At 42.6% G+C, this 25,368-nt stretch overlaps 1 protein-coding gene across 1 annotated transcript in view; it reads left to right on the top strand.

Moving 5' to 3' along the window:
* LOC109910936 (receptor tyrosine-protein kinase erbB-4-like) overlaps positions 1–25,368 on the top strand; it is a 690,251-nt gene that overhangs the window by 89,963 nt on the left and 574,920 nt on the right. The gene's annotated exons all lie outside the window — the stretch shown is intronic.

Here is a 25,368-nt window from a genome sequence, read left to right as displayed (position 1 = left end):
TCTCTAATTCATCACTGGAAGAGAACGATTTTTCTAAATTTGCTAATGACAAAGATTCGTGGCATAGAATCAATGTAAGTAGGAGTGCAAAGTGATGAAGAGGTATTGATAGATTAAGAATGGGTAAAATTGTGGGAGATGGATTTCATGGGTGTGAAGCCATCGATTTTGAACTGCAAAAGTGTAGCTCTGAATAATTAGTTTTTGGATAGTTAAAAGCTAGGAAGAGTGGAAGTTCAAAGAAACTTACTGGGAGCCCATGTACATCAACCATTCAGATGTTGCAGTCATTTGTAAAAAAATATTAAAAAGTCGAATGGAATGTTAAATTTTCCAACTAAAGGGCTAGAATATAGAAAGAGAGGAAATGTTACGACATCAAACTGCTGATTAGACCGAGATCTGCAGCACATTGAATAATAATGTGAATTGCACCTTAGAAAAGCTTCGGAAAGAATGCAATCCAGATCCACCAGAGAGTCACAAGGACTTTGAGAGTTACCTTGAGAGTAATGGTGACATAAATTAGACTTGTACTCTCCAGAATATTGAAGACTGCGGAGTGAGCTGATCAATGATTTTGGGGTTTTGAAAAAAAAATTGACAGCGTAAATGAGGATACTTTATTTTCAGTGGTGAGGGAGGCTAGAGCAAGAGGGCTTCCCTTGGAATCAGAGGCAGGCCATTTAAAGGTGAAGTTTAAGATCATAGGAATTAGGAGCAGCCTTTCAGCCCTTCGAGCCTGCTCTGTCATTTTATATGATCATGGTTTATCTCATCACGGCCTCAAATCCATTTCCCCACCTGCTCCCTGTAACCTTTTAACCTGTTATTAATTAAAAATCTATCTCCTCCATAAATTTACACAATGTCCTGGCATCCACCATACTCTAGGGTACTGAGCTCCACGAATTTATAGCCCTTTGAGAGAAGTATTTTCTTCTCATCTCTGTTTTAAATCTGCCATCCCTTATCCTAAAACTATGACCTCTCATACCAGAGATAGTAGGAACTGCAGATGCTGGAGAATCCGAGACAACAAGGTGCAGGGCTGGATGAACACAGCAGGCCAAGCAGCATCATAGGAGCAGAGGGGCTGATGTTTCGGGCCTAGACCCTTCATCAGAAAAGGGGGAGGGGAAGGGGGTTCTGAAATAAATAGGGAGAGAGTGGGAGGCGGATAGAAGAGGGATAGAGGAGAGGATAGGTGGAGAGGAAACAAACAGGTCGAAGAGGCGGGGATGGAGCCAGTAAAGGTGAGTGTAGGTAGGGAGTTAGGAAGGGACTAGGTCAGTCCAGGGAGGACGGACAGGTCAAGGGGGCGGGATGAGGTTGGTCGGTAGGAGATGGAGGTGCGGCTTGAGGTGGGAGGAGGGGATAGGTGGGAGGAAGAACAGGTTAGGGAGGCAGGGACGTGCTGGACTGGTTTTGGGATGCGGTGGTGGGAGGGGAGATTTTGAAACTTGTGAAATCCACATTGATACCATTGGGCTGCAGGGTTCCCAAGCGGAATATGAGTTGCTGTTCCTGCAACCTTCGGGTGGCATCGTTGTGGCACTGCAGGAGGCCCAGAATGGACATGTCGTCTGAGGAATGGGAGGGGGAGTTGAAATGGTTCGCAACTGGGAGGTGCAGTTGTTTATTGCGAACCGAGCGTAGGTGTTCTGCAAAGCGGTCCCCGAGCCTCCGCTTGGCTTCCCCGATGTACAGGAAGCCACACCGGGTACAGCGGATGCAGTATACCACATTGGCAGATGTGCAGGTGAACATCTGCTTGATGTGGAAAGTCTTCTTGGGGCCTGGGATGGGGGTGAGGGAGGAGGTATGGGGGCAGGTGTAGCACTTCCTGCGGTTGCAGGGAAAAGTGCCGGGTGTGGTGGAGCTGGAGGGGACTGTGGAGCGGACAAGGGAGTCACGGAGAGAGTTGTCCCTCCGGAAAGCAGATAAGGGTGGGGAGTGAAAGATGTCTTTGGTGATGGGGTTGGATTGCAGATGGCGGAAGTGTCGGAGGATGATGCGTTGGATCCGGAGGTTGGTGGGGTGGTACGTGAGGACGAGGGGGATTCTTTTTTGGTTCTTATTGCGTGGACGGGGTGTGAGGGATGAGGTGCGGGAGATGTGGGAGACACGGTTGAGGGCGTTCTCGACCACCGAGGGGGGGAAGTTACGGTCCTCTCATACCAGATTGCCTCAAAAGGCAAAACATCCGCTCTGCCTGTACTTTATCAATCCCATTTATCAATCCCTTTTAAAGGGTGGAGTATTTACATATGATCTCGGAGCAGTAACAGGCCACTTAGGCCTTCCAATTCAATAAGATTGTGGCTAGAATTTTTTTTTTAGAATCCCTACTGTGTGGAAACAGGCCCTTCGGCCCAACAAGTCCACACCGACCCTTGGAGCATCCCACCCAGACTCATCCCCCTATAACCCACACACCCCTGAACACAATGGGCAATTTAGCCTGGCCAATCCATCTAGCCTGCACATCTTTGGACTGTGGGAGGAAACCCACACAGACATGGGGAGAATGTGCAAACTCCACACAGGCAGTCACCCGAGGGTAGAATCAAACCTGGGTCCCTGGTGCACCACTGTGCTCCTAATCTGATTATTCCACATTCCTGCCTATCCCAATAATCTTGTACCTCCTTGCTTTCTGAGATTCTATCTACTTCTGCCTTAAAACCATTCAGCATATAACTTGGGAGTTTGTGAATTTGTACACTTTAGCAGGAAGAATAGAAAGGAAGCAAATCATTTAAATGAAAATGTATTGCAGAACTCTGTTGCAGAACCGCTTGGCCTATCAAGTCCACACCGACCGTCTGAAGAGCATCCCACTCAATCCCTGTAATCCTGCATTCCCCATGGCTCACCCACCTAACCTACACATTGCTGGACACTACAGGCAATTTAATATGGCCAGTCCATGTAGCCTGCACATCCTTGGAGTGTGGGAGAAAACCCAAGCAGCGAATGTGCAAACTCCACACAGCTAGTCACCCAAGAGTGGAATTGAACCTGGGTCCCTGGTGCTGTGAAGCAGCAGTGTGAACCACTGAGCTACCATGCCACCCCAGAAACCATCGCAAAAAGTTACCCTGCAGGTGGAGCAAGTGATAGCAAGTGGGATGTGGTCATTTATTGCAAAGGATGTGGTATATAATGATTGGGATGTATTGCGACAGTTGTATGTAGCATTTGTGGGACCATGCATGAAGTACAGTGTACTGTTTGATCTCCTTCTTTAAAAGAGGATATCAAAGCATTAGAATCCATTCAAGGAAGTTTTACTGAAACTATAATCTGGGATGGAGGGCTGGGTGGTTATATTATGAGGAAATGTTATGAGGATGGATCTGTATCCATTGAAGTTTGAAGAAAAAGAGATTTTACTGAGCCATCTCAGATCCTGACAGTACGAATGCTAAAAGGAAACTTCCCCTTGTGGAAGAGACTAGAACCAGGAGGTACAGTTTAAAAATTAGGGTTCTCCCTTGTCACACAGCTCAGACAGAATAGTTTCTCTAAGGGCTGTGTGCATGAGTCTTTGGAACTTACTTTCTTCGAGAATGGTAGACTTGAAGTCATTGAATATTTTTAAGGCAGAGGTAAATAAGCTCTGACTTCCTTTTTAGTTGAGAATCAACCAGGAAAGGCAAAATGCGGAGTTGAGGCTGCAATCAGATCTTGTTGAATGGTAGAGCAGGCTTGAAGGCCCAATTGGCCTTTCCTTGCACCTAGTTTGCAAGTTCATCACTTTGCACCATGCCTCTGTAATGGCTGATGGCCGTTCTCATTTATTTCTGTCCATACTGTCAATTCATCCATCTGAATGCTACATGTATTCAGATAATGAGCCTTTAATTCTGTGTTTTATCATTTTTCCTGATTCTGCCCTTATTTGCTGTCATATTTTTGTAAATTAATCTCTTCTTGTCACACACTGGTTATCACTGCCCGCACCATTACTTTGCACTATTGCCTCGATGTTTGGAAATGCATTTTTGCACACAAGGTGGTAGAACTGCAAAACTTCCTCTCCACACAAAGCTATGCAAGCTCAAGTAATAATTTAAATTCTGAGACAGACAAATTTTTACAGGACAAGGGAATATGGAGCCAAGGTTAGTATATAGAGTTACATCAGAATCCATCAGAACTGAATCGAACGTTGAAGCTGGCTCAAGAGGCCGAATGGTGTATTCCTGCTCCTATGTTTCTGTCTCTTAGTTACACAAAGCAAAAAACTGAGAGCTTGAGATTGTCAGATGAAAATATGAACTTTAATGCTCTGTTTTGGATTTAATTTCCTCTATGTTGTTATTTTATCATCCATTTAAGTGAATTAACGTTTCCAATTAAAATACCACATAAAAGACACATTGCAAAGTAATAAAACCTTTGCAAATGAGTGCTCACACAATACTAGTCAAGTTTGTAGAAACTAGCAGTTGAAAGGGTTAATTGCACAGGTAAGGCTTGTATTTCCTTGACTGTAGAAATTTGAGGCAGGATCTAATTGATGTGATTCGAATGATTCAGGAAGTAAATAGAGTAGATCCAAAGGCGCTTGTACTTTGGTGAGGGTGTTCATAGAATCATAGAATCCCTACAGTGTGGAAGCGGGCCATTCAGCTCAACAAGTCCACACCAAACCTCTGAAGAACATCCCACCCAGATGCAAGCCCTGTGACCCTGCATTTCCCATGGCTAATCCACCTAGCCTGCACAACCCTGGTCACTGGGCAGTTTAACATGGCCAGTCCACCTAACCTGCACATTGTTGGATTGTGTCTTGAGAGTTACCTTGAGAGTAATAGTGACATAAATTAGACTTGTATTCTCCAGAGTACTGAAGACTCAGGAATGAGCTGATCAATGATTTTGAGCTTTGGAAAAAATTGTCAGTGTAAATGGGGACACCTTGTTTTCAGTGGTGAGGGAGGCTAGAACAGGAGAGCTTACCTTGGAATCAGAGGCAGGCCATTTAAAGGTGAAGTTTAAGAGCATATGAATTAGGAAAACCAGAGCACCTGGAGAAAACCCACACAGACGCAGGGAGAATGTGCAAACTCCACACTGACAGTCACCCAAGGCTGGAATTGAACCTCGGTTCCTGGTGCTGTGAGGCAGCAGTACTAACCACTGAGCTACCATGCCACATTTATTAGACCTATATTACACCTGAACTGTACAGAAATGAAATCCTGTTGAAATTCTTCACCATGTTACGATAATGAGATCTACTGCAATGTTACAAGGACATCGGCAAAGCACACAAATCCCACCCGCATTTTTACTGCTTCCAGTAAAACTCCTGGGAAAACTCAATGGGAGGAACCAGATTTACATTGAGGAGGTTGGGAGATGCACCAATAGATATAGTTAATGGAACAATATCTTTCAATGGAGGGCAGAATCTAGGCTGGTCAGACTTGGTGTCAAAAAGGGAGACACAGTCAAGGCTTTACAATTCCAAAAATCAATTTCAGGATTTTTCACAACCATGTTGCCCTTGCCTGTAGAGGAGTACACTTTATCCAATTGGGGGAAAGGCTACAACTTGAACAGTTTCATCAACTCAGCTTTGGAACGAAGGAATAGGAAAACTCTTTTCTTCTTTCAAATAAAATAGGGAACTACAGATGCTGGAAATCTGAAACAAAATACAGAAATTGCCAGAAAAACTCAGTGGGTCTGGCAGCACCCATGGAGAGAAAGCAAAGTTAACATTTTGAGTACAGTGACCCTTCAGAACTGTGCTGACGGTCACTGAACTCGAAATGTTCACTCTATTTTCTCAGTGCATAGATGCTGCCAGACCTGCTTGAGTTTCTCCAGCGATTTCTGTTTCTTTGTGTTTACCTCGCTTGGTGTCTACCTGATAACATCAAGTGGAGATCTGAATCAGGGAGGAGAGATCAAAATGGTTAGCAGCACTGAACAATGTGCAATTCATAAGGGAACTGGAAGTCGGTGAAATCATCACCTGAGCATGTTTGAGGTTGCTTGTTTCCTGGAATCTCAGTCAGTGACTCCCTGAGCTTGTCAAGGACACATTATGCACACAGCATCTATTGTTTTATACATGTATTCTGACTTCAATCGTTGATACATTGAGTCGGGTTGAGTTACTACAGGTGTTTTGCTTGTTAGGTTCCTCAGTCAGTTAATCCTATTTGAGGTTATTGTTTCACTGGAAGCCAAGAACATAGAGCCAAAGGTCAGAAAGGGAAATTAATGAATAACAGGTTTAGAACTGGTACACCAGGAAGGATTTTTTTTTTTTGCCTGAAAGTTTGCTGAATCTTCAAAATATCCCATCAGGCAGCATAATTGGGAGAATAGAAAACACACCTTGTGCAGTGGTGGGAGAGTATAAGTACCAGGAATGGTTTAGATGAGCCAAATGGTCTCATTCCTGACTTACTGTACACCGTGATGTTATCATTTAGGAGAGGGCTGAAGATTTGCCAGCAGCTTCAGGTGAGGCAGCAATGTGGTACAGTTCTGGTAATGTCACAGCTGAGTCATGGAGGACAAGTGGCTCTTTCCCCATGGAAATGTAGTTGTTCACCTTCTGAACTCAAGCATGATAAGATACTTAGTGGTAACCTCTGTGGCACCTGAGTTTGAGCATTGGAGTTGTTGGTCTCAAAAGTTACTCCCTTGCAATTTCTCATTTGAACCAGGCAATAAGCAAAAACTAAGTGGGTTTTTAAACATCCTTTTAGGAACATAGGATCAGGAGTAGGCCATTCAGCCCCTCGAGCATGTTCTGTTATTAAATAATATCACAGCTGATTTGTGGCCTAACTCCCTGTGCCTGCCTTCCCTCATATCCCTTAATACCGTTGCTTAGCAAAAAAATAATTTATGTCAGATTTAAAATTAACAACTGATCCAAGATCAACTGCCATTTGTGGGAGAGAGTTCCTATCATCGACTTTCCTTTGTGTGTAAATGTACTTCTTAGCATCTGTCCTGAACAATCTGACCCTAATTCTCAGACTATGCTCCCGAGTCCAGTGGAAATAGTTTAGCTTTACCTACTGCGTCTTTTCCTGTTAATATATTTTGATGACATCTGTAAGACAAATGAACATGGAGTCAAAGGCAAGTGAACTTGTGTCATAATAACTCCTCAATGTTTATCTGGAGTTACATACTGCATTCTGTTGAATGTTATATTCAATAAAGGCCTTCTTGTTCAAGGGTGTAATATCAGATGCTTCAACAAATAGCTATACACAGTAACTATTAAAGAGTAGATATGAGGAATACAACAAGCATCAGAATATTCCTGACATAAGAATTGTGCGGTTAATACAAGATCTGCACTGTGGGAGAGATCGAAGTTAGTTCACAAATCCTTTGCATATGTGAACCAGTCCCAGTAGTCCCACACCTTGTGCACAATCCTTGAAGTTGGGTGCGAAATATGTCTTCGTTGATCAAACTCTCACCTCTGAGTTAGAAAGGTGTGGGTTCGTAGCCCTACTCCAGAAGCCTGAGCAAAAGTCTGGGCAGACATTTCAGGGCAGTACTGAGGGAGCCAGGCACTGTCAGAGGTTCTGCCTTCTGGGTGACAGGTTAATGAGAGAATCTTACTGTCTGCCCTTTCAGACGCATATAAAAGATCGTGCGACACAGTTTTGAAAAAGGGTGGGGGAGTTCTTCGTGGTGTCCTGGGCTAAATAAATATCACTCATCAGTCATTGCTAAAACAGACAATTTGGTCAGTATCGTGTTTGATTTGATTTGGTTGATTGTAGTCATGTACCTAAATACAGTGAAAAGCTTTGTTTTGCGAGCAGGACAGGCAGATCATAGCAAAGAAGGACATGCAGATTGTAGAGTGCTTGGTCAGAAGGCCATATACAAGGTTACGGCTGCACAGGAGATGCACAAAGCAAGATCAACATTATTTGAAGTTAGAGGTTCATTCAGCAGTCTAATAACAGCAGGGAAGAAGCTATTCTTGAACCTGTCAGTGCTTATGTTCAAGCTTCTGTATCATCTGCCTGATGGCAGAGTTTGGAAGAGAGATTTACTGGGGTGGGCGGGGTCTTTGATGATGTTGGCAGCCTTTCCACAACAACAAGAAGTCTAAATAGAATCCATGGATGGGAGTTTGGCTTCCGTGATGTGTGGGCTATTCACACAACTTTCTGTAGTTCCTTGCAGTTGTGGGCAGAGCAGTTTCTGTACCAGGCCCTTATGTACCCAGATAGAATGCTTTCTATGATGCATCTGTTGCTGTTGCAGTTTACAGGAATTTGCTGTGTGCAGGTCACTGTGACTAAGCTTCAAAAGTGCTCCACTGGCTGTAAAATAGGCTTTGAGATGTCCTGAAGTGGGGGAACATCCCATATACATGTGAGTCCTTCCTTCATTTGGTAAAAGTAGATTTATGCAGAAGCTGAAAGTTATACGTGACATTCACATAAACCAGTGCTTGAGAGATACGTGGGGTGTGTCTGAAAGATTTTTACTCCTGCACATCCTCTTCAGTTACTCCCAACTGCCAAACTCTTGTTAAACTGTGATAATCTGTGTGCAGGCAAAATAAAAATGTCACCCTGACATTTCAATTAAGGCAATCATTCAGAGGAGTAAATTATCTGCTAGGGTCGTCTGCAAGGACTGTGAAATATGAATTCCTGAACGAAAGGATGAAACGTGCAGGTTCACTACACCCAACAATAAAGGAGAGGGTGATTTAAAAATTTGGTTATGATCCAGTGGGAAGATACAGTTGCCTCCTGCAAGGAACTCCGGTGTGCCCCAGTTGAAAGTAAACAATGGTCCTTTGTTTCAGAATCCAACGCATTAGGGAAGGAAGCTGCCGTAGGTTCTAATGGCTCTTCAAGTACCTAGCGGTGTCTTCCAGCTGTGGTGTGCAGTTTTCACAATGTTAAAGTTTCTTTTCTCTCCCTGCCTCACCCACCCATTCGGTGTCAGCTCAGCTGAGTGTAACATTTTCAATTCTGATTCGGAGGAATGAGTACTCAAACCCAGCTGTAAAACCTGAGCCCCCACTTATGGCACGTACCCCAGGGAGCACTGGGGAATGCCAGCTAAACTATTGGAAGGGCATTTATTCTAATCGACCATTAAACCAAGCAGATATTGTGGGTTGAGTGGCATGGCAGAGTAGTTCTAGTGCCTCAGTCAACATTTCGTCCTCAACTAGGAATACAAGGAACAGTGTTAACTGGCCATTTGTCCATCTGTATCTGGTGTGACATTGCTATTCACTGTTAGTTCTATTCCTGAGATTTTGAGCACGTAATCCATGCTGACACTCTCAGTCCAGAATCGAGGGAGCACTGCACTGCCAGAGATGCTGTCCCTCAGATGAGACATTAAATTGATTGCCTCTCAGGTGAATAAGAAAGATCCTCTGGCATTAGTTCGAACAAGAATAGAGGAATGCTCTTTACCCAGGCCAATACTAATCACAGGTCCAACATCATTAAAAACTAACTGTCTTAATATTGTAATTGTCATTCCCAGTTCAATCCCTAGCTCTATTGAATTAATTGATTATGTCAGGTCAATTTTAGGCAGCTGATTTCAGTACTCCTCGAAGAGGGAGAAGAACATTGGTTTTCTCTGCTGACTGTTATACGGTAACCTCAGTCACCTCAGTCTCAGTGTTTAGTTTATATATATATATGGTCAGATGAAGTCAGAAACTTAGGCACCATGGTGGATGGTGGAATTTGAATTCAAAAAAGAATCTGGGAATTAAGGGTCCAACAATGACTATGAATCTGTTGTCAATTGTCAGAAAAACCCATCTAGTCCACTAATGTCCTTTAGGGAAGGAAACGGCCATCCTTACCTGGTCTGGTCTACATGTGACTCCAGACCCACAGCAATGTGGTTGACTCTTTACTGCCTTCTGGGCAATTAGGGATGGGCAATAAATGCTGGCCTAGCCAGCGACGCCCTCATCCTGTGAATGAATAAAACAAAAGAACGCAGTGATTGATGGTGGGGCCAGAGGGGGAATGGCCATTGTAATGTAGGGCACTGGTGCCCAATTCTGTTCTTTAAGAAAGGGCAACACTCATTATGTGGCAATCCTGTGGTGCTCTGAAGCTGTGAGATTTGCTTGATGTTCTAGCAACATGACTAACATTACTATATGACTCTCTCCCCAGTCAGGACAAGTTCCCTAATTCGTTATGGTTCCAGACAGGATACTCAAAATTGTTAAACTGCCAGGAGAGGGGGGTTGAACTGGCTAACCTTCTTTAGTCACCCACCCACCCCCCTCAGTTAGTTGCCATAAGGTTAATTCCAAAAGGCTCCATTCTCTTGCAGAAATGTTTCCCCCAGATCCAAATCAACTTGCGTTTTAACAGAAGCCAATTTAACTTGGCTTTTTTTGAATTGAGAAAAAGAGCGAGTTTGTTAATTACTAAATGAGAGGAAAAACAGCAATGCGGTTGATTTATATTCAGAGTAGAAATAGAAGGTGAACCCACAAAGATAAAAGTACAAAAAAGAAATCAGTCTTCAAAACGTTCATGAAGAGCAGGGAAGACAATATTGCAGCCTTTACTGGATGGCCCAGATTGTGTTGATGTTGGGAGTTGAGCAGTTAGTCTCAAGATTCTTGGTGTTTCAGCTTGCGGAAGTTCTGTTTCCTTTCAACGGTTTCTGAATTCCACAATTCAGAGTGAGATGAGTCTTCCACTTTGTTTTACTTGCAGTGCAAAAGTGCTTAAAAATGACTGCTCTCGAAGCTATGACCCTCATAGCATTCTAATCCACACACTAGTGTGTCAAGCTAGTAACACACACGAGCTGATATTATAGTCAGTTTTCATCCTTTGTTTCATATTCCTGGAGAATAAAACAGACATGTCTGTAAGAGATGGCTTTCTGCTGAGAGGGTGAGTAACAAGCCCTCTGTTATCCTTTTTTGTTAAATCTCTCCCTGTTTGAAGTTTTTCTGACACTTTATATGTGCGACATTCCATGGGCTTCACACAGACTTTTACCAGATTGTCACTGAATTGTCATGCGCAGTTGCATTTCTTTCTCTCTCTTTTTTCAAACAAAAACAGATTCTGGAATTGTAAATAAATAATGTCCATAAACACTTCAAGTTTAATCTGTTTTCATAACAGTAATTTAAGTGTAAGTCAGGAACATGTAAGTCGAAAGTATGGACCACCTTTTGGCAGGGTGGAGGTGATTTACTTGCAGAATTCCTAGCAATCAGCTTGCTGTTTTAACCACTACTCCTCCTGTTCAGTTTCTGGTCAATGGCAACCCCCAAGATGTTGATAATGGGGGTTTCAATGATGGCAATGTGATTGAGTGTCAAAGGGAGAGAGTTAGATTCTCTCTTGTTTGAGCTGCCCATTGTCTGGTGATCATGTGGTGCAAATCCTGAACCTGAATGTTGTACATGTCTTGCTGCATACAGGCATGGGAGTGAGGAGTTGCAATTGGTACTGAGCAACTGTCAACAAACATTCACTTCTGACCTTATGATGGAGGGAGAGCTGTTGATGAAGCAGCTGAAAATGGTTGGGTCTAGGACTGTACCCTGAGGAACTCTTGCAGGAATGTCCTGAAGTTGAGTTGATAGGCCTCCAAAAACCACAACCGTCTTCCTTTGTGCCAGGTACGACTCCAACCAGCAGAGAATTTCCCTCCGTTTCCAATGACTTCAGTTTTCTCTATGCCAGACTCAGTGTAATGTGGTCTTGATGTCAAGACCTGTCACACTCATCTCACCTCTGGAATTCAGCTCTTTTGTCCATGTTTGAACCAATGTTGAAATGAGTTCAAGAGCTAAGTGGTTATGGCAGAGCCGAAGCTGGGCGTCACTGAGCCTGTTATTGTTGAGGAAGTGCTGCTGTTGATGACGCATTCAATCACTTTTCTACATCACAAAGGGGACCTGGGGATACTTGTGCAAGAAACACAGAAAGCTAGCATGCAGGTGCAGCAGGTAATGAGGAAGCTCATAGAATATTGGCCTCTATTTCAAGGGATTGGAGTATAACAGTAGAGTAGTCTTAATACAACTGTATAAGGTGCTGGTAAGATCATATGTGGAGTACTGTGAACAGTTTTGGTCCTCTTATTTAAGGTAAGATTTTGTTTAATTGGAGGCAGCTCAGAGATGGTTCACTAGAATGATCCCTGGAGTGGAGGGATTGTCTTATAAACAAAGGCTAAACAGGTTGGGACTTTACTCACTAGAGTTTAGTAGAATGAGAGGTCATCTCATTAAAACATTGAGGATTCTTCAGGAGTTTGACAAGATAAATGCTGAGCGTATGCTTCCTCTCATGCGAGAGTCTAGGACCAGAGAGCATAGTATCAGAATGATGTGGTGCCAATTTAAGATTGAGATAAAGAGAAATTTTTTTCTCTCAGAGGGTTGGGAGTCTTTGGAACTCCTTGCCACAGAAAGGTGTGGGGGAAGACTCCTTGTGTATTTTTAAGGTTGAGATTGATAGATTCTTGGTCAGTAGGGGCATCAAGAGTTTTGGAAAACACCGGAAAATGGACATGAGGAAGGTCAGATTAGCCATGATCCTATTGAATGGTGAAGCAGGCTTAGAGGATCAAATGGCCCACTCCTGTTCCTATTTTTTATGATTTTATAGTCTTATGACTGAGAGTAGATAATTGGAATCTTTTGTCATGTGCTGATATTTTTGTGTACAAATTATATCTGGGGAATTTTCCACATTGCTGGGTAGATGTCGGTGTTGTTACTGTACTGGGACAGCTTGGATAGTTCTGGAGCAAAAGTCCTCCATACTAATACCAGAACATTGTCAGGACCCACGATCATTGCAGTATCTGGTCCCTTCAGCCATTTCCCAATCTCACTTGGAGCGAGTTGATCTCAAAAGGATGCTGAGCTATGGCAACCATGCATCTGCTTGAAGTCCTGTGCATGCCAATTGGTAGACCAACACATTAACTACTTCAGAGGTCTGTGCAGTTGGGGAAAAAAAAACAGAAGAAGCATGGATGTTGAGATGGATCATTTACTTGCCGTTTCTGCCTGAATATGGATGTAAATGCTTCCTTGTGTTTTACATTGATTTGCCAGGCTCCCCCATTGTTGAAAGTAAGGATCTATGTGGAGCCACCTCCTCCTGTTAGTTGTTTAATTCTGTACTAGTATTCACGCTGGATGTGGCTGGACTGCTGAGCATTGACCTGGTCTGGTAATTGTGAGAACTCTTAGTCTGAGTCAACCTGCTTCTTTTGTTTACATGTATATTGCCTGTATTGTAGCTTCCAAAAGTGAACTAGGCCACTGTGTTTCTGTCTGTCTGTTTGGGGGTATAGTGTGACCCTTTGTAGTTGTGTGTGTGCGCCTGATTGGCTGTGTGGTATGACATGTGTGAGAGTATGTGCGTGTGTGTGTGTGTATGTGTGTGTGTAATGTGACAGTATGTGAGTGTGTGCATTCTGTGTGTATGTTTGTATCTATCTGTTAGGGTGTATTGTGTAACAGTTAATGAACTTATGCCTCTTTGTGTCTGTCTGTCTGTTTGGGTGTGTGTGTAGGAGTGTGTCTGCCTGTCTGAGTGTTTGTGTATTTGGATATGTGGTGTGACAGTGTATGAGTGTGTCTGTAACTCTTTGGGTGTGCAGTGTGTGTGTGTGTTTGTCTGTCTGTCTGGGTGCATGGTGTGACAGTGTGGACAGCTTGTGAGACCACGGCTGTCTGTTTGCATGTGTAGTGTGACAGTGTGTGAGTGTGTGTATCTTTTGATAGCATCTCAGAATATGCTACACTGCAGATTGTAAAGAAATAGTCGAGCTTTGAGCTGTTGGTAACTTCTGTGTGTGTTGGTAAGAAAAAGACTGACATTTCAGTGGGCTGGAAACTGCAGCTACAGCTGGCTGCTTCTTTGAAATGTGCTCCCAAGTGTCACCTTCCACTGGGAGAGCCTGAACTTATTCATGCCCTCCAATGGAACGCATTGGAAGTACAGTGACTACGTTTATGTGACAAAAGGCATTCTTTTGCAAAATCGCAACATCTTTGAACAATCATTCAACAGGAGCAACTGGAGAGAGAGTAGGACCTTTTAAAATCAATGAGGTCATCTTTGTATTGATCTTCAATAGATGCGAGAGATATTAAATGAATGTTTTGTGTCAGGTTTTACTGTGGAGAAAGAAATGGAGGCTAGAGAACTCAAGGAAATAACAACTGATGTTTTCAAAACAATTCATATTGCAGAAGAGGAAGTGCTAGAGGTCTTAGAAAACATAGAAGTGGGTAAATCTCTGGGACATTTTCAGTGTATCCCAGGAAGTTGTACAAAATTAGGGAGGAAATTACAGGGCCTCTAGCAGAAATATTTGTATCAGCTATAACCACAGAAGAGGTGCTTGAGGGTGGCTAATGTTGTGCCTTTATTTAAAAAAGGCTGCAAGGAGAAGCCAGGGAACTATAGGCCTATGAGTAGTGGTAAGTTGCTGAAGGTCATTCTGAAAGATAGATCTGCATGCATTTGGAGAGGCAAGGAGTGATTAGGGATAGTCAGCATGGCTTTGTGCATGGGAAATCGTGTTTGATAGACTTGCTTGAGTTTTTTGAGGCAGTAACCAAAAAAGATTGAGGGCAGAGTGGTGGACGTTTTTACTTGGACTTTTAGTAAAACCTTTGATAAGTTTCTGCATGGTAGATTAATTAGTAAAGTTAGATCACATGCGATTCAGGGTGAGCTTGCCAATTGAATACAAAATTGGCTTTACAGTAGGAGACAGAGCGTGGTGGTGGAGGGTTATTTTTTGGACTGGAGGCCTGTGACCAATGGTGTTCCACAGGAATCGGTGCTGGGCCCACTTTTGTTTGCCATTTATATAAATTATTTGGATGAGAATATAGGAGGCATAGTTAGTGTGTTTGCAGATGACACCAAAATTGATGGTACAGTGGATAATGAAGAAAATTATCTAACATTACAAAAAGATCTTGATCAATTAGGTCAATGGGCTGAGGAGTGTCAGATGGAATTTAATTTGGATAAGTGCGAGGTATTGCATTTTGGTAAAACAAACAAGGACAGGACTTATACAATTAATAGTAGAGCCCTGGGTAGTGTTGTAGAACAGAGAGACCCAGTGGTTCAGGTACATAATTCTTTGAAATTTGTGCCACAGGTTGGTTAAGAAGACATTTAGCATACTTGCCTTCATTGCTCAGATGTTTGAGTATAGCAGTTGGGATGTTATGTTGAGGTACAGGACATAGTTGAAGCCTGTTCTGGAGTTCTGTATGCAGTTCTGGTCACCCTGCTATGGGAAGGATATTATTAAACTGGAGGGGGTTCAGAAAAGGTTTACCAGGATGTTGCTGGGAAGGGAAGGTTTGATTTATAAAAATGTGCTAGACAAGCTGGGACTTCTTTCACTGGAGCATAGGAGGTTGAGGGCTGATCTTATAGAGGTTTATAAAATCAGGATGGGCATAAATAAGGTAAATAGCAAAGGTCTTTTCCCTCAGGTTGGGGAGTTCAAAACTAGGGGGTGTATTTTTAAGGTGAAAGGAGAAAAATTTAAAAAGGACACGAGAGGCAACCTTCGTATACAGAGAGTGGTTAGTGTGTGGAATGAATTTCCAGAGGAAATGTTGGATGCTGCTACAGTTACAATGTTTAAAAGACATTTGGATAAGTTCAATGAATAGGAAACGTTTGGAAAGATATGGGCCAGGAGCAGGTAGGTGGGATTAGTTTAGTTTCAGAACAGTATTGGCATGGACTAGTTGAACCAAAGGGTCTGTTAAAATGCTGTATGACTCTATGACTTTATAAAATGATCTAATAATCTCATTTTTAATAGTGATGTTTGAAGCTGGTTTGACAAAGTTATGACACATAGCGTAAGAACTGTTTAACAAGGCTTAGATGAAACGGACAAAGAAAACAATCGCTGATTCAAGAATGAGGGGAAACATATTTAAGGTTTTGGATGATTAGATAGATGGGACGATGTGGGGCAGAACGCTTTTACACTGTGAATAGTAGTGATCTGAGAAATTCCTTGCCTACTAGTGGAAGCAGATGTGATCAATAATTGCCAAAGCAAATTGAATGAGAACTCAAGGTAAACAAATGTGCAGGGCTACAGGATAGAGTGGAGGAGTGGGACTGACTGGATTCCGCTACAAAGCACCAGCATGGAAATGATGGGCCAAATGGTCTTGTCCTGTCTGGTTATTTCAAAAGAAATGGAAAATATCTAATTTTTAACAAAAAAAAAATTTGGCTTCATCACACAAGCGTACCAGCTCTTTGGCACGAAAAAGCTAAAGCCTTCCACGAAAACCATTCGCCAAGTTACACCGAGTGTACAACAGCAGCTTCTTTCCAGTTGCTGATCCTGTGTCGATTTTTCAAGTAGAAAACTTGCCTACGCATCACCGGGAGAGAGAGCAGTGGGGTCTCAGCAGCTGTTCCAAGCCTGGGAGATGGAGATTGGCACCAGCTTTGCTGACTCTGTCAATCTGTTACAGCAGGCAGCAGCTTCAACCTGGACAAATCTTACCGCTCCTTGTGGATTGACGCCTCTCTCAACAGGACATTTTGAGATAAAACCCACTACCTTTCTAGGTTAACTTCAGTTCAGAAAGAATCCAAAGTGCATCAGATGTCGCCTTCTCAGACAGCACATAAACTGATGCCTGACAGTCAACTTTTGTGGCAATATGTTCCATCTGATTAAGTAGAAGGGTTTATTAAAGGCAGAGAAATTAAAATGAATTATTAATTTGCTCTCACTTTTCTTTCATTTTGTGCTACTCTTGAGAGTGCGGAATCTCCTTGGGGTACGCATCTCGCAGGCCACTTGTACTGCCTGGCGTTACACCAACATGACTGTGCTTCAGATGACACTAAATGTCATAGAATCCCTACAGTGTAGAAAGAGGCCATTTGGCCCATCAAGTCTACACCGACCCTCCAAAGAGTATTCCACCCAAACCCAGCCCCCTATCCTATCCCTGCAACCCCACATTTCCCATGGCTGACCCACCTAGCCTGCGCATCCCCAGACACTGTGGATAATTTAACGTGGCCAATCCACCTAACCGCCACATCTTTGGACTGTGGGAGGAAACCGGAGCATCTGGCGGAAACCCACGCAGACACAGGAAGAACATGCAAACTCCACACAGACAGTCACCCAAGGATGGAATAGAACCCAGGTCTCTAGCACTGTGAGACAGCAGTGCTAACTGCTGAGCTGCTCACAAGTCAGTAAGCTTTGGTTCAGTGGGAGCACTCGCTTCCTTGAAACTGGTCATTATCTTATTGCTATCTGTGGGAGCTTACTGTGCATTTTCTAGTTTACAACAGCGGCTACACCTCACAAATGGTTCTTTAGCTGTAAAGTGATTCTGAATGTTCTGTCAATGCACATGTCCTTCTCAAATCTGTTTCACGTTCTTTTGGCCAACTCAACCTCATCCTCAGTGCTGTGGTGCTTTAAAGAGCACATGTTAAAATGTATGTAGTCCTCCAGCTAACTTCTTGCCCACACACGCACATTCCCAGAGCATACTACTGGTCAGTGGCCAGCTTCCGGCGAACTCAGCTTAGGTAGGCATTTGTTGTTCTATATAGTCTCTCCAGGCAGTGCCAGTGCTGTTCAGTGTTGAGCCCTCACTCCAGTTTGATAGCAATACAGTAGGATTCAGTTTACATTGTCAACTGCTCCGTCCTCTGTGGAGTGACGAGGCATTAAACAGGCATTTAATGTGCTCTGCTGCAGGACTTCAGCTACAATCAGACAGTGCTGTTAAGATGTGCCACACCCTGTACAAACGGCAAAATACTGAGAGTCAGCACGGAGGATGGTTCGTTTAGGGTCACCAGACGCCCTGGTTTTGCTTGGACTGTCTCAGTTTTCCACTGAATGTCCCGGTGTCCTGGAAGATTTGTCCCAAACCAAAACAATTTCAAATATCTCCATTTACATCTTTTCCTTTGTTTGTCAAATACAAACTGGGCATGGGGGAAGTGAATTGAGCGAAATTTCATCCTCCTTCCTGTAAACTCCAATTAAACGCATGCACTGCATACGGCCCACCACAGTCATCCTTCTCCCACTGCCCCCTTGATGTTTCCAAGGGAGCAATCCCTACCTTTTTCTTTGGTGACTTTGGCTCCATCGGTGATGATGCCTTTTAAATGATCCATGGAATAGGTTTGCTGACTGTGGCTGGGTGTTCAGGAGATGTCATCACATAACCTTCAATTGTCCTTCCCCAAATTTCCAGCCACAACATGATAATCATCAGGGCCCCCACCATCCCATAACTTTTCAATCCGTCCAATTTTTACCTTTGAAAGTTTGGTCACCCAACATTTGTTCCTCATGGGTAAAACAAAAGACAGATTTGCATTTATATAAGCACTGAATTGTCTTGACTGAAACACTTTGGATTCATTTTACTGTGCATTTTAATTCAAAGGTGAAACACTGATTCGAAGTTTTTTTCATTATTTGTTTGTGGGATTTGGGTGTCACGGTCTGGGTCAGCATATATTATTCATCCTCAGTTGCCCGGGAGAAGGTCGTGGTGAGCTGCCTTCTTCAACCACTGCAGTCCTTGGGATGCAGGTGATCATACATTATTGTCATGGTCTCCCAGGGTTTTAACCATAGACAGTGAGGGAACAGTAAAAATGTTCAAAAGCCAAGTCGGAAGGAACTTTGGTTCCATACATTTACTGTTCTTATCCTCCTGGGTGGTAGAAGTCATGGGTTTAGAAGATGCTATTGAAGGATCCTTGTTGTGTAGATGGTACACATGGCTATCACTGTGCCATTGGTGATGGAGGGATTCAGAGTCGAAAGTGGCCAATGGGATTTTTATCAAGTGGATTGCCTTGTCCTGGATGGTGCCAAGCTTCTTGAGTGTTGTTAGAGCTGCACTCATCCAGGCAAATGGGGAGGACTGATTTGTGCCTTTTAGATAGTGGACAGGCCGTGGGTGATCATGGCAGTTGGTGGAATTTAAAATTCAATAAATAAATCTGAAATATAAAGCTGGTTTCACTGATGCGGACCATGACAGCTGTTGCTGATTGCTATGAAAACCCATCTGATTCACTAATGTCCTTTTAAGGAAGGAAATCAGCCATCCTCATCGGGTCTGGTCTACATGTGACTCCAGGTCTCTGAAATAGCCTGGAAAATCACTTAGTTCACAAGGCTGTTAGGAATTTGTAAAAATGCTAGGCTTGCCAGCAATGCAGATATCCCATAAAAGAATTTTTTATGAAGGGGCACTTTGTTTTTCAAACAAAATGCAGTCATTAGCTATGCTTTCATTGTACAGTTTCCAATTATCAAAATATTGAGCAGTTGTCCCACAACATTTCAAGTTAGACAAGGAGCTAACCTTCTCTCAATGTTTTCATCTAACGTGTGGTGAGCCTGTGGAATTCTCTGCTCCCAAAGCATTGAATATTTTCAAGAAGAAGTTAGGTACAGTTCTTGGGCTAAAGGGAACAAAGATTGCGGGGTGAAAGCAGGATCAGGATACTTAGATGGATGATTAGCCATGATCCTATTGAATGATGGATCAGGCTTAAAGTACCAAAAGGTCTCCTCCTACTCCTATTTTCGCTGTTTCTATGTTTCAGTAAACAACTCAGAAGCTGAAATCTAAATCTGTTGCAGGACAGCGTTGCTGGTGTATTTATTTGCATATTCCAAGTAGAGTTTAGCAATCCAAGAGTAACTTTGTGAAAATGCACCATTTTAGATTACATGCTAATTGTCATTTACAATAATGTTCAATGATAGAACACCATGTAATCATCAGAGGAAGGAAATCTCCCCCTGGGCAAGTACTAGTGGGTTTGGGGGAAATACAGATGGAAAGAGATAGGGGAAACTGCTTGGGACCCGAAATAACATTAAAACAGCAGGTAATGCACCATAGATCTGTCAGCATCTGAAAACAAGTCATCAATGAGTTGGGTGTACTATTGCCAGTGTGAACGGAAATCAGAATCAACAAACCTCTTAATAGGACTGAACAGAACAAAGTGGGAGACCAGATAGCAGTCAGGAATGCTGACTCTGGTCACAAAGAGACAATTAATGGGCTCATTGTTTTTTAAGCAACCTTTTCGAATCTTAAAACTGGATCTGTATCTTTTCACCAATTACCGCCCCCATCCTTTGTCTTCATCCTGGCATCTCCTGGCACATCTGCAGCACAAACTCAGATGCGCTAATTGAGGACGGCAATTAGTCAACAAGAGCAGTGTGCATTTATGTAGTGCCTTCGATGTCTCGAGGCCCTTCAGAGGAGAATCAGAAGCAGAATCTGCTGCTGAGCCACATAAAGGAAATATCAGAGCAAGTGGCCAACATAGTCAAAGAGTTATTTGAAACAATTTACTGAAGGAGAAGTGCTCAGACTGAGAGGTAATTTCCGAGCTTTGAGCTTAGATAGATGAAAGCACGGCTACCAATGGTGGGAGCGATTGAAGTGAGGGATGCGTAACAGACCAAGATAGTAAGAACACCAAGTTCTTGGAGAGTTGTGCAGAGATGTGTAAACAACCATGAGAGTTTTAAAATGGAATTAAAATTAATTGACGCATTGAGTTATACATATTTTTGTATATCACTAAGATGGAGTAACTTAGTATTTAGTCAGATTTACTTCCCAGCTTACTTTGATGCTTCTCTGTTATGTTATTGAAACAGCAGAGTATTATCATCCATACTTAAGAATATCACTACCATAAATAGTTAATGGGGAATGCAAGTGTCTGGATGTTACTCAAACGCTGTTACACTCTCCCCATTAAGCCCCTTTTGTTTTGCCCATTAAGCAATCCTTTGAAATTGTTTTCATCCATTTTACAGTTGAGCGGAATAAATCTAAAAGTTAATTAAACTGACTCCCCAACATCCCCAGCAGGAGTGGGGATAACCAGCACTCCAGGGGAGGAGATAGGCAAGTTGACAATTGGCATTTCATGACAGGCAGAACAAGAGCAAGATTCACAGAGCAGAAGTGCAATGCCAAAGGAAAACCCAGGACACAGACTGAAGCCAGGGAATCGCTGTCAGGATGTATTTGAAGTTCAGTTTACCTTCTGATTGCTTCAGATGACTAACTTCTGCTGCTGACTTCCCCTGAGCAGCATTGTGTATGGCTCAGTATGCAGCCTATTGTGTTCAGAATGCCCATGTAGTTTAGCGGAGCCCGCTGAGTGGCTACCAGCTCACTTCAGAGTGGTCGATCAATAGCAGGACTGTTAATAATGAAGGCAATCGCTGATTTTATTAACAGCAGTCCTCTGAGCATTGAATTTAATTTTGCTCAGTTACTTAAGAGTCTGCGTCAGACTTACTCCAGCTAACATCCTATCATATATAGTTCAGGAGTTTACCAGTGCCTTCGTACTAACGTGCCACTTTCTATTTCAAAGTCATAGTATAGGCAACATCACATTTTGTGTGCTGATTTTGCTTGAGGCTTGGGGGTGATTTATCGTTTATTCCCAGTGGGACTGCAATAAGAATTCATATCTTATCAAATCCACAGTCCAGTCGATTGGGTTCTCAGACTAACAATCAGAGGCATAGATAGTAATTGATGCTTATTAAAGATTACAGCTCAGCTCGTTAGTATAATAGCTAGCTTTCTCCAGAATTTTACATTTTGACGTGTCAGTTGGTGGAGCATGCAGTTTTGTCATCTGTTTCTTTGTACAGTTGCACAACTTAAATGTCACTAATTTTACTGTCATTGTTATTGTATAACTGCATTAGAGTGGTATTACAGATCTGTTAAAATGCTATTCAGACAATGTAACAATTGTGTTACAAAAGAACTAAGGCAGCATTAGAGTAGTATTACTTGAGTGTCAAGCTGATATTACAACATTAAGTATTATGCTACAAGACTTTCAAGACAATTTTGCAGTAGTGTTTTGTTACTGTGGAGACAGTCTTACTAATGCAATGCAATGTTGAGACAATCATACACTTAACACTCCAATAGTGTTAAGAGAGTGTTAATGATTTGTGATATTCCAAGAAAGTTCAACAGTTATATTGCAGTAATATTAAACTGTGTTACTCAATGGTTTTGCAACATAGTTATACAAGTATTAAGATACTTAGGAGTATGTTACAGTGGAATCAAGATACTGCTACAACTGTGCTTCAGTGGTATCAGGATGTTATTATTGATGTATTGTAATAGCATTAAGATAGGAGGACGAAACCTTCTGTTCCTGGAAGTGGTGAGTTTTTTGAAAGGAAGGCCACTAGATGGCAATGTATTCAAACCCCACTTCCTCCTGGCCTCTTCCAGGACTAAGTGCTGGTGGCCCAAGGGTGATCTTCCTGTCCCACTGCCAGTTGAACCCTTAAATGACCAATTAAGGACCACTTCAGGGCCTCATCCCGTCATCACTGAGATTCACTCGCTACAGGCAGCTGATTGCTAGGAGACCATTCATGATAGATCAACCTATAAGGGCAGCTTGTCACCTCAGGGAAGGAGTAGAAGTGGGGTCCTCCAATCAAAGGCAGTCTGCATCTAGTTGAGGGGACTGGACATAGAACAGGGAAGTGACAGCTGGGAGTCACACCCTGCCCTTGAGTCCAATCCCCCAGTACCCTCTCCCCATGACTCCCAACCCAACAACCCTCCTCAAGCCTACAAACCTTAGCCCTAGATCCTGTAAGATCCTGGCTCACTAGGAGGCAAGAGGGGGTGCACAGCTCTTCCAGGAGTAGCCAAAACCCTCCCTGTGGCACTGCTGGAATGCGTCGCTGGTAGCCTTCCCTCTGCCTGATTGGCATGTGATTTGGCACTCCTTTTCCTGGAAGACACAATGTGGCTGCCTCCGAGATAATATTCCACCCAGTGTTAGGATTGTGTCACAATAACGTTAAGACAGTGTTATGGTTGTTCCAGCATCGAGTTAATAGTGGTAGAGTTGGTTTTTACAATGACGTTAAGACAATGTTACAGCCGTGTTACAAGATAATTAAGGTAGAGTTACAGTTGTTGTAATTGTAACATCACTTTATACTATTATGCTACATTGGAACAAAGACAATGGGACAGATTTTGCCATTCCCACGCTGGGCAAACCAGCATTAGTTGCCCGAATATGGAGGCTGAGAGCCAATAAGACAGATTTCTGCCGATTTCCACGGTTTGCCATTTAAACCACTGCAGGTTTTCCATGATATAAATGTCTTCTGCTTGGCAGCTGTGTTCCAGTTGTAAGAAACTTCTGAGGTCAGTCAGCTCAAACTTTAGGCAAAGCCTGCTGTGGAACCCTTTGACAAGCAAATTTATAAGTTGTACCAATTTCAAACATTATAATGGGATGCTTTAAGATAGGTTAATTAGGCTGTAATGCAATGATTAATCATAGGGGCATATCCTTAAAAGGTAAGTGGCCTATTTGCCAGTTTTGTACAAATACTCAGATGCATAATAGTACTTACTCCAGTGAGTAAAGTATTCTTCTGTATCAGTAGTATGAACCCTGTAGTGATTATTTACATTGATTGATTCAAAGGCCTGACTCTATTTAACATTTGAATTGGCTAAAACGTTCCTGACCTGTTTCCCTGAAATTTCACCTGTTGACCCTTTCAACAGATGGCTATCTGTTCGGGCACCTTCAAAAGCACCAGTGCATTAAGCTCTAGATGGTTTGTCCATGCAATTCTGTAATAGAATCTCATTATGAATGCTTTGCTGATTTTCAAGGTCCACTGTTTGAATTAGCCAAGCACAGGTTGTTTACATAGCTGTGAAGGGGGTCAATGATGTTTATTTGAATGATGTTTCACGAAGCGTTTGTAGGATTAAATGTTTTGATGAAAAATTTGAATAGCTGTTTGGTTTTTGATGAACAATTGGAAGAATTTTTTGAGGGAAATTTAGATGTGTGTTTGCTTGATAGTTTCATAGCCTCCTAAGGGTGGCCTTTTTTTGAGTTTAAACTAATTCTTCTTCAGTAATTTATTTCATTTCTGTTTCTATTTCAAATACTTCCCTGTTGTTCTAACAAGACGAGGTTGGCATAGTTGTTTGTGGGCCGCGCTCAGACGGATGGCATTTTTCTCCTATCTGTGAGCCAGTTTGAGGGTGTTGTGGCTGTAGGTGTTCAAAGTTTTTGAGAAGATTTGTAGCTCGGGTTGTGGATGAGGTCATCCTCATCCACAACCTGAGCTACAAATCTTCTCAAAAAGTTATAATAGGACCCCTGAGTTCTGTTCACAATGATACTCTGTTAGTATCTTGTAGAACATTGGGTATGAAGGATGCCTCAAGGGGCATGTAGAGGGCATTGTAGATATTAGGGGGTTTAATGAGGCCATGGTGGAGGCGTAGGGGATTATGGAGAAGGAATGTGAGGTTGGAACAATGAGTGGTATATGGATGAGAGCTAGGGAGCCACAAAGTTGCCATGGTCCTACTAAGACTATAGGGCTGCTCTCATTGGAAAGAGACAGTTGATGGCACTTTGACCTGATGGTCACCTTGCCTCAGTTGCAAGGAGAGGTTGAGAAGAAGGGTCCTGCATGGTAACCTCACCCGGTGTGAGAACTGAACCCACATTGTTGGCATCACTCTGCTTTGCAATCCAGCCGTCCAGCTAACTGAACTAACAATTATCCAAAGAACAGTAGGTCACTGTCTGACCTTGTGAGTAGATGCAAATGATATCATGACATTATTTTGAAGAACATGGAAATTTTCTCTAGTGACCTGGGTGAACATTTATCCCTCCGTCAACATCACTGAAATAGGTTATTTTGGTTCCTGTTACATTGCTGTTTGTGGGGTCTTGCTGCTCAGAATTTGGCTGTCAGACTCTTCAAACATAACTAATTGACTTCAAAACATTTCAGGACATCCTGAGGTTCATTGGTCCTGAAATGGGACATCTCAATGCCCACGAGCTACCAATGAGCTGTGAATGGCAGCTGTATGTTTTCCACTGTTTTATGATCCATGCATACAAAATGGTTTAATGGCTTTTTCAAAATAGCAGGTAGTATGGCACAAGTAATATTTAAAATAGTAGTACAGCAATGAGATAAAAACGCAGAAGTGATTATTAAGGCAGTAATACAATCAAGGGGGTGGAACGACAATGTGAATTGCTGAAGCAAAATTTTTGTTTATAACTGAGTTGTTGAGATTAGATTCCAGCCTTGAAATAGCTCCGTGGTATTCGTCATTGTTTATAACAATTTGATTTTTGATGTGGACGTATTTGTTTTAAGGAGTTTAGGTCCAAGCACTAGTTGCTTGCGTGCAAGACAAGCTGAATGATAGTCACT

The sequence above is a fragment of the Rhincodon typus genome, chromosome 7 (genome assembly GCF_021869965.1).
Source record: "Rhincodon typus isolate 14 chromosome 7, sRhiTyp1.1, whole genome shotgun sequence".
NCBI classification, from domain to species: Eukaryota; Metazoa; Chordata; class Chondrichthyes; order Orectolobiformes; family Rhincodontidae; genus Rhincodon; species Rhincodon typus.
Note: the sequence above shows the minus strand (reverse complement) of the source record. Positions and strands in the feature narration are given on the sequence as shown.